The sequence below is a fragment of the Physeter macrocephalus genome, chromosome 1, assembly GCF_002837175.3.
Source record: "Physeter macrocephalus isolate SW-GA chromosome 1, ASM283717v5, whole genome shotgun sequence".
Taxonomy (NCBI): Eukaryota; Metazoa; Chordata; class Mammalia; order Artiodactyla; family Physeteridae; genus Physeter; species Physeter macrocephalus.
In genome coordinates this window covers 98,758,908-98,767,890 of record NC_041214.2, presented here as the reverse complement: position 1 = coordinate 98,767,890, position 8,983 = coordinate 98,758,908, and the positions used below count along the sequence as shown (strand labels likewise).

Sequence of the window (8,983 nt, the reverse complement as noted above, 5' to 3'; positions counted from 1 at the left end):
GTGTTAGGGAGTGTTCTAATTTCATTCTTTTACATGTAACTGTCCAGTTTTCCCAGCACAACTTATTGAAGAGACTGTCTTTTCTCCATTGTATGTCCTTGCCTCCTTTGTCATAAATTAGTTGACCATAGGTGCGTGAGTTTATCTCTGGGCTTTCTATCTTCTTCCATTGATCTATGTTTCTGTTTTTGTGCCTGTACCATATTGTTTTGATTACTGTAGCTTTATAGTATAGTCTGAAGTCAGGAAGTCTGATTCCTCCAGCTCCGTTTTTTACCCTCAAGACTGCTTTGGCTATTCAGGGTCTTTTGTGCCTCCATATGAATTTTAAGATTTTTTGTTCTAGTTCCGTAAAAAATGCCATTGGTAATTTAATAGGGATTGCATTGAATCTGTAGATTGCTTTGGGTAGTATAGTCATTTTCACAAAATTGATTCTTCCAATCCAAGAATATGGTATATTTCTCCATCTGTTGGTATCATCTTTAATTTCTTTCATTAGTGTCATAGTTTACTGCATACAGATCTTTTGTCTCCCTAGGTAGGTTTATTCCTAGGTATTTTATTCTTTTTGTTGCAATGGTAAATTGGAGTGTTTCCTTAATTTCTCTTTCAGACTTTTCTTCAGTGTATAGGAATGCAAGAGATTTCTGTGCATTAATTTTGTATCCTGCAACTTTACCAAATTCATTGAGTAGCTCTAGTAGTTTTCTGGTAGAGTCTTTAGGATTCTCTATGTATAGTGTCATGTCATCTGCAAACAGTGACACTTTGTTGGATTCTGTTTGCTAGTATTTTGTTGAGGATTTTTGCATCTATATTCATCAGTGATATTGGTCTGTAATTTGCTTTTTTGTAGTATCTTTCTCTGGTTTTGGTATCAGGGTGACAGTGGCTTCGTAGAATGAGCTTGGGAGTGTTCTTTCCTCCGCAATTTCTTGGAAGAGTTTGAGAAGGATGGGTGTTAGCTCTTCTCTAAATGTTTGACAGAATTCACCTGTGAAGCCATCTGGTCCCGAACTTTCATTTGTTGGAAGATTTTTAATGACACTTTCAATTTCATTCCTTGTGATGGTCTGTTCATATTTTCTGTTTCTTCCTGGTTCAGTCTTGGATGGTTATACCTTTCTAGGAATTTGTCCATTTCTTCCAGGTTGTCCATTTTATTGGCATAGATTTGCTTATAGTAGTCTCTTAGGATGCTTTGTATTTCTGCGGTGTCTGTTGTAACTTCTCCTATTTATCTTCTCAACGAACCAGCTTTTAGTTTTATTGATCTTTGCTATTGTTTTCTTTGTTTCTATTTCATTTATTTCTGCTCCGATCTTTATGATTTCTTTCCTTTTGCTAACTTTGGGTTTTGTTTGTTCTTCTTTCTCTAGTTCCTTTAGGTGTAAGGTTAGATTGTTTATTTGAGATTTTTCCTGTTTCTTGAGGTAGGCTTGTAGGCTATAAACACTCTTAGAACTGCTTTTGCTGCATCTCATAGGTTTTGGATCATCGTGTTTTCATTGTCATTTGTCTCTAGGTATTTTTTGATTTCCTCTTGGATTTCTTCACTGATCTCTTGGTTATTTAGTAGTGTAATGTTTAGCCTCCATGTGTTTGTGTTTTTTATGATTTTTTCCCTGTAATTCAGTTCTAGTCTCATAGCGTTGTGGTCAGAAAAGATGCTTGATATGATTTCAATTTTCTTATATTTACTGAGGCTTGATTTGTGACCCAAGAAGTGATCTATCCTCAAGAATGTTCCGTGCGCACTTGAGAAGAAAGGGTAATCTGCTGTTTTTGGATGGAATGTCTTATAAATATCAATTTAATCTCTCTGGTCTATTGTGTCATTTAAAGCTTCTGTTTCCTTATTTATTTTCATTTTGGATGATGAGAATTGCTACTCCAGCTTTCTTCTGATTTCCATTTGCATGGAATATCTTTTTCCATCCCCTCGCTTTCAGTCTGTATGTGTCCCTAGGTCTGAAGTGGGTCTCTTGTAGACAGCATATATATGGGTCTTGTTTTTGTATCCATTCAGCAAGCCTGTGTCTTTTGGTTGCAGCATTTAATCCATTCACATTTAAGGTAATTATCGATATGTATGTTCCTATGACCATTTTCTTAATTGTTTTGCATTTGTTTTTGTAGGTCCTTTTCTTTTCTTGTGTTTCCCACTTAGAGAAATTCCTTTAGCGTTTGTTGTAGAGCTGGTTTGGTGGTGCTGAATTCTCTTAGCTTTTGCTTGTCTGTAAAGCTTTTGATTTCTCCATCGAATCTGAATGAGATCCTTGCCATGTAGAGTAATCTTGGTTGTAGGTTCTTCCCTTTCATCACTTTAAGTATATCATGCTACTCCCTTCTGGCTTGTAGAGTTTCTGCTGAGAAATCAGCTGTTAACCTTATGGAAGTTCCCTTGTAAGTTATTTGTCGTTTTTCCCTTGTTGCTTTCAATATTTTTCTTTGTCTTTAATTTTTTACCAATTTGATTACTATGTGTCTCAGCGTGTTTCTCCTTGGGTTTATGGGACTGCGCTTCCTGTACTTGGGTGGCTATTTCCTTTCCCATGTTAGGGAAGTTTTCGACTATAATCTCTTCAAATATTTTCTCTGGTCCTTTCTCTCTCTCTTCTCCTTCTGGGACCCCTATAATTCAAATGTTGTTGTGTTTAATGTTGTCCCAGAGGTCTCTTAGGCTGTCTTCATTTCTTTTCATTCTTTTTCCTTTTTTCTGTTCCACAGCAGTGAATTCCACCATTCTGTCTTCCAGGTCAATTATCCGTTCTTCTGCCTCAGTTATTCTGCTGTTGAGTCCTTCTCATGTAGTTTGCATTTCAGTTATTGTATTGTTCATCTCTGTTTGTTTGTTTTTTAATTCTTCTAGGTCTTTGTTAAACATTTCTTGCATCTTCTTGATCTTTGCCTCCATTCTTTTTCCGAGATCCTGGATCACCTTCACTATCATTATTCTGAATTCTTTATCTGGAAGGTTGCCTATCTCCACTTCATTTAGTTGTTTTTCTGGGGTTTTATCTTGTTCTTTCATCTGGTATGTAGCCCTCTGCCTTTTCATCTTGTCTATCTTTCTGTGAATGTGGTTTTTGTTCCACAGGCTGCAGAATTGTACTTCTTATTGCTTCTGCTGTCTGCCCTCTGGTGGATGAGGCTATCTAAGTGGCTTATGCAAGTTTCCTGTTGGGAGGGACTGGTGGTGGGTAGAGCTGACTGTTGCTCTGGTGGACAGAGCTCAGTAAAACTTTAATCTGCTTGACTGCTGATGGGTGGGGCTGGGTTCGCTCCCTGTTGGTTGTTTGCCCTGAGGCAACCCAACACTGGAGCCTACCTGGGCTCTTTGGTGGGGCTAATGGTGGACTCTGGGAGGGCTCACACCAAGGAGTACTTCCCAGAACTTCTGCTGCCAGTGTCCTTGTCCTCACAGTGAGCCACAGCCACCCCCTGCCTCTGCAGGAGACCTCCCCAACACTAGTAGGTAGATCTGGTTCAGTCTCCCCTGGGGTCACTGCTCCTTCCCCTGGGTCCTGATGCACACACTACTTTGTGTGTGCCCTCCAGGAGTGGAGTCTCTTTTTCCCCCAGTTCTGTGGAAGTCCTGCAATCAAATCCCCATAGCCTTCAAAGACTGATTCTCTAGTAATTCCTCCTCCCGTTGCTGGACCCCGAGGTTGGGAAGCCTGACGTGGGGCTCAGAACCTTCACTCCAGTGGGTGGGCTTCTGTGGTCTAAGTATTCTCCAGTCTGTGAGTCACCCACGCAACAGTTATGGGATTCTATTTTACTGTGATTGCACCTCTCGTACCATCTCATTGTGGCTTCTCCTTTGTCTTTGGATGTGGGTTATCTTTTTTGGTGAGTTCCAGTGTCTTCCTGTCTATCATTGTCCAGCAGCTAGTTGTGATTCTGGTGTTCTCACAAGAGGGAATGCTGTAAATAAAGTTTTATTGGAACACAGAAACACCATTTCTTTATGTCTTTTCTACAGCTGCTTTCCTACCACACCAGCTGAGTTGAGTAGTTGGGGCAGAGACTGGCCCACAAAGCTTAAAATATTTACTCTCTGGCCCTTTATTTAAAAAAAAAAAAAAAAAAAAAAGCCAATCCCTGCTCTAAGGGTACAAAGAAGTACTAAAGAATTTTGAATTATAGAAAATATAGAAGAATGTTTTAATTCAGGTTCTTAGTAGAAATAAATTTATTTATGCTGTGTCACTCCATACCTAAAATGTCTCAGCATTAGGAGAAATCTTAGAAAACACTAACTCCAACTCCCTGCTAACAGGAATGCAGCTAGAAAATTTTGCTTTGTTCTTTGTGAGGAGGTGAAGCTGGTAAGTAAAGTGAAAAGAGTAAACAGCTAACTGAGGGAATGATTTGCCTATTTATGAGAACTGAGGAAGCAGCCAACATATAGACAAGTATAACTGTGACATAAAGAGAACCAACACTGCTCTGCTGGCATTTGCTATATTAATAATAAATCATTCTTTAGTCCTAATTTATTTCAGTAGGGCTAGTACTGGGCAATATGTTCTCAAATTTGAGCTATTCTGGACAAGTAAAAGCAATAAAACTTAGTTTCTTTTATGTTATAATCCATAAATGTATATTAATTAATGTTCTCCTTCCTCCAGACACTCTGCATCAGTAAGTTTACTGTTTTTTGTTTTAATAAAAAAATGAACTTCTCTTCTCCATCTTTTATATCTGGAAGTCACTCTGTAATTGCACAGTATGAAGTCACTCTATGATTCCACTATAATTCCACTCTATAATTCCTTCAATTCCAAGGAAATGAAGGTCTCACTGGTAGAAGGGTAAAAATCTCAGTTGCCAAAGATGACAAGTTGAGATGTATGTGAAAATCCTGGAGCCGTGAAATATGTCTAGCTTTGGGAAAATATTGAAATTTGGAGAAATTTGTATTGCACGATTCCTTTTGTAGTTTTTTTCACTGTCCCTTACTGACCTAAATTGTTTGTGTACATAAGATATATAGATATAGATATATACCCACACACACATATACACACAAACACACACACACCTTGGTTAGCTCCTAAAATATTTTTAGCATAATACTTTAAGAGGAAAAGTTATTTTTGACAAGAATTACAAATTCACTTGTTGAGTTTATTTTTGTAGATTTTCAATTTTTATTACAAATAGAATTATAAAGTGAATTAAGCTAATGAACATCTCTTAGTAAGCTGGTAAGTCATTCACAGAAAAAGAGTTAGAAAAAAAAGAATGAATTCATTGATTAAAACCCTTGCAGTATAGAAAAGTCCGTCTCTTTCTGGAGTCAGTAACTATCTTTAGCTATTTCTTCTGTCCATGCTTTATTATATCACCTTACTGAGTTCTGAAAAGTCAACATTTCTCAATTATCCAATATATCTTTCTTAATTTCAGGTATTACCACGAACTTGATTAATTCTTCAAAGGGTTAACTGAGATGGAAAACTGTAAGGTAGATATGCAGCAGAAGAAACAGATTGCTTTGTGTGGAGACTTATGCTAAATCTTACTCCGCTCTTTTGGACCAGTACCTCTAAGATGTGCTGCATTTGTGTCACAAGTTCGAAAAGTGACATTTCTTTGGAAATCCAGGTAAATGTAGTCTTAGTGCTATCATTATTTATATAAAAGCTGTTTTCAAATAACCAAGCTGCCATGATGTCAAACAGGGAATCTACTGTGATAAGTCAGAAGATGGAAAAATGGTGTCAATTTTCACCAAGTAAATGAAAAAATTTTCTAGGAGTTAGACCTTGGGCTGCCTTGTATGTTAATGAACTCTCTAATCCAGCAAATGTTCAAGCTTGATGATTTTTGCCAGAGATGTAGAGATGCCAATACTGAGGAACAAACTTGACCAGATGACTTAATGTCTTTCAACTAACTCTAATATTCCATAGTTTTATGTTATTGAGTTTCAATTCTTGGGACAAATAAATATTCAGCCATATGCATTCAAATACAGAGTAATAGGAAATAAACACCTTATGAAACACAAGTAATTTGGTTGTCAACAAAGACTCACATTCTCCAAATGTGTTGGTTTTATCTGGATTATTCAAATATAAATGTGTTAGAACAACAACTATCTGATTCAGATGTTATGAAAACTTTAGTTATAATATTGATCTATAGGTAATTGAAATGTATAATCTGTACAATATTGATTGTAAGTAAACCTAGATAGCATAGTCACCATCAAATATTCATTTAATAAGTAATTGTTGCATGTTTCTTATATGCCAGCATTTTGCTAGGCTCTGGGAATCCAATGGTAAATGATAAAGATGTAGTGTTATGGATCATATAGTCTAGTAGAAAATTCCATATGATAAAGAAATTAACAATCAAGTGAATAAGAATAAGTGTAAACTGGGATAAATGTCAAGAAGAAGAGCAACATTGTGCTAATATTAAAAATAATTGAGTGTTCAGGTGCCACTTCAGAGTATTTTGGAAAGACCTCTCTGAGGAAGTGAGATCTATAAGATGTAATCATAGGAAAGGGTGGGGGAGGCAAGCACTACAGGCTGAAGGAACAGAATGTGCTAAAAACCCAAGGTGGGAGGTGTTGAAGTATTGAAAAAAGGCCAGCAGAGTGGCAGAGTTGGAGTCTGGTGAGCAAGGTAAGCAAGGGCAAGATGGACAAAAGATGAGATTGGAGTCATAGGCATTGAGCCAGGTGATACAGAGCCTTGGAAAAAGTTTGAAATACAAGGCCATAGAAAAATTTAAAGCAGAGGATCTATATGATCTGAATTACATTTTAAGAAGGTATCTCTTGCAACTGCTGAAATGAAATGTGAGGGAACAGAAACAGCAGAAGGACAGAGATGGTTAGGAAGCTGTTGCTGCAATCCAAGTGAGCACTGGTCAAGTCTTGGACTCAGGTAAAAAAGAAGAGATAAAAAAAAGTAGTAAGATATAATATTAAGTCTAGAGACAGACTCAGTATGACGTGTAAGAAGGGTGATGGAAAGAAAAGAAGGTCTATTGTTTTTGAATACCTTAATAATTAGGCTCCTAAAGGGTTAATTTTTTTGTTTTTGGTATTTATTTATTTATTTTTATGTGGCCATGTTTTTTTGTTTTTTTTTGTTTTTTTTTTTTTATTGTGTTATGCGGGCCTCTCGCTGCTGTGGACTCTCCCATTGCGGAGCACAGGCTCCGGACGTGCAGGCTCAGCGGCCGTGGCTCACGGGCCCAGCCGCTCCGCGGGACGTGGGATCCTCCCGGACCGGGGCATGAACCCGCGTCCCCTGCATCGGCAGGCGGACTCTCAACCACTGCGCCACCAGGGAAGCCCGGCCATGTTCTTAGTTATGCAGAATTTTTTTCCTGTTTCTACTTTATACTTTTTTCTTTGTTTTGTTTATGGCTTTTGGTATAGCTTAATATTTTATTAGACAGAGAAGTTCCGTGTTTCATTATTTTACTTTCTTGTCTTGTTGAAGATAGTATGACAATATCTATAATTATATTGCTTTTTCAATTTTATTATATTTGGATTTTCTGAAACTAATTGCATGATGTCATCAGAAAGGGGTTGCACATTCTGCCTGAATAGTGTGAAGGTTTTGTTCATAGTAATCTGCTTCCACCTGACTTGTCTACTCAGGAAATTATTCCAATATTTTACATCTCTTTATCTTTCATAGTATTTCACATGTTTTACAACTGAAATGTATTCTTTCTTATTCCACATGTGAGGATGTCCAGTGGCTATCCATTTGTACTCTTCTTAATATAGGGTTGCCCAAAAAGTGACTTAGGTTTTAAGTAAAAATAAAAGACACATTTTTCATTTTCACCAAGAACTTTACTGAACAACGTATTCACCCTTTTTTTCTTAACATCTTTATTGGAGCATAATTGCTTTACAATGGTGTGTTAGTTTCTGCTTTATAACAAAGTGAATCAGCTATACATATACATATATCCCCATATCTCCTCCCTCTTGCATCTCCCGCCCACTCTCCCTATCCCACCCCTCTAGGTGGTCACAAAGCACAGAGCTGATCTCCTTGTGCTATGTGGCTGCTTCCCACTAGCTATCTATTTTATATTTGGTAGTGTATATATGTCCATACCACTCTCTCACTTTGTCCCAGCTTACCCTACCCCCTCCCCATATCCTCAAGTCCATTCTCTATGTCTGTGTCTTTATTCCTGTCCTGCCCCTACGTTCTTCAGAACCTTTTTTTTAATTCATATATATGTGCTAGCGTATGGTATTTGTTTTTCTTTTTCTGACTTATTTCACTCTGTATGACAGACTCTAGGTCCATTCACCTCACTACAAATAACTCAGTTTTTTTTTCTTTATATGGCTGAGTAATATTCCATTGTATATATGCGCCACATCTTCTTTATCCATTCATCTGTTGATGGACACTTAGGTTGCTTCCATGTACTGGCTATTGTAGACAGAGCTGCAGTGAACATTGTGGTATATGACTCTTTGAATTATGTTTTTCTCAGGGTATATGCCCAGTAGTGGGATTGCTGGGTCGTATGCTAGTTCTATTTTTAGTTTTTTAAAGAACATCCATACTGTTCTCCATAGTGACTGTATCAATTTATATTCCCACCAACAGTGCAAGAGTGTTCCCTTTTCTCCACACCCTCTCCAGCATTTATTGTTTCTAGATTTTTTGATGATGGCCATTCTGACTGGTGTGAGGTGGTACCTCATTGTAGTTTTGATTTGCATTTTTCTAATGATTAATGATGTTGAGCATCCTTTCATGTGTTTGATGGCAATCTGTATATCTTCCTTGGAGAAATGTCTATTTAGGTCTTCTGACCATTTTTGGATTGGGCTGTTTGTTTTTTTTTGATATTGAGCTGCATGAGCTGCTTGTAAATTTTGAAGATTAATCCTTTGTCACTTGCTTCATTTGCAAATATTTTCTCACATTCTGAGGGTTGTCTTTTCATCTTGTTTATGGTTTCC

The 8,983-nt window shown here is 37.3% G+C and overlaps 1 long non-coding RNA gene across 1 annotated transcript in view; it reads left to right on the top strand.

The window, feature by feature from the left end:
• The window catches only part of LOC129392164 (uncharacterized), a 139,851-nt gene extending 134,266 nt beyond the window's left edge, over window positions 1-5,585 (top strand). Inside the window, exon 3 of the long non-coding RNA XR_008617527.1 lies at window positions 5,422-5,585. This is a non-coding gene — a long non-coding RNA (uncharacterized lncRNA). The remainder of the gene's footprint in view (window positions 1-5,421) is intronic.
• Window positions 5,586-8,983: the final 3,398 nt, after the last annotated feature.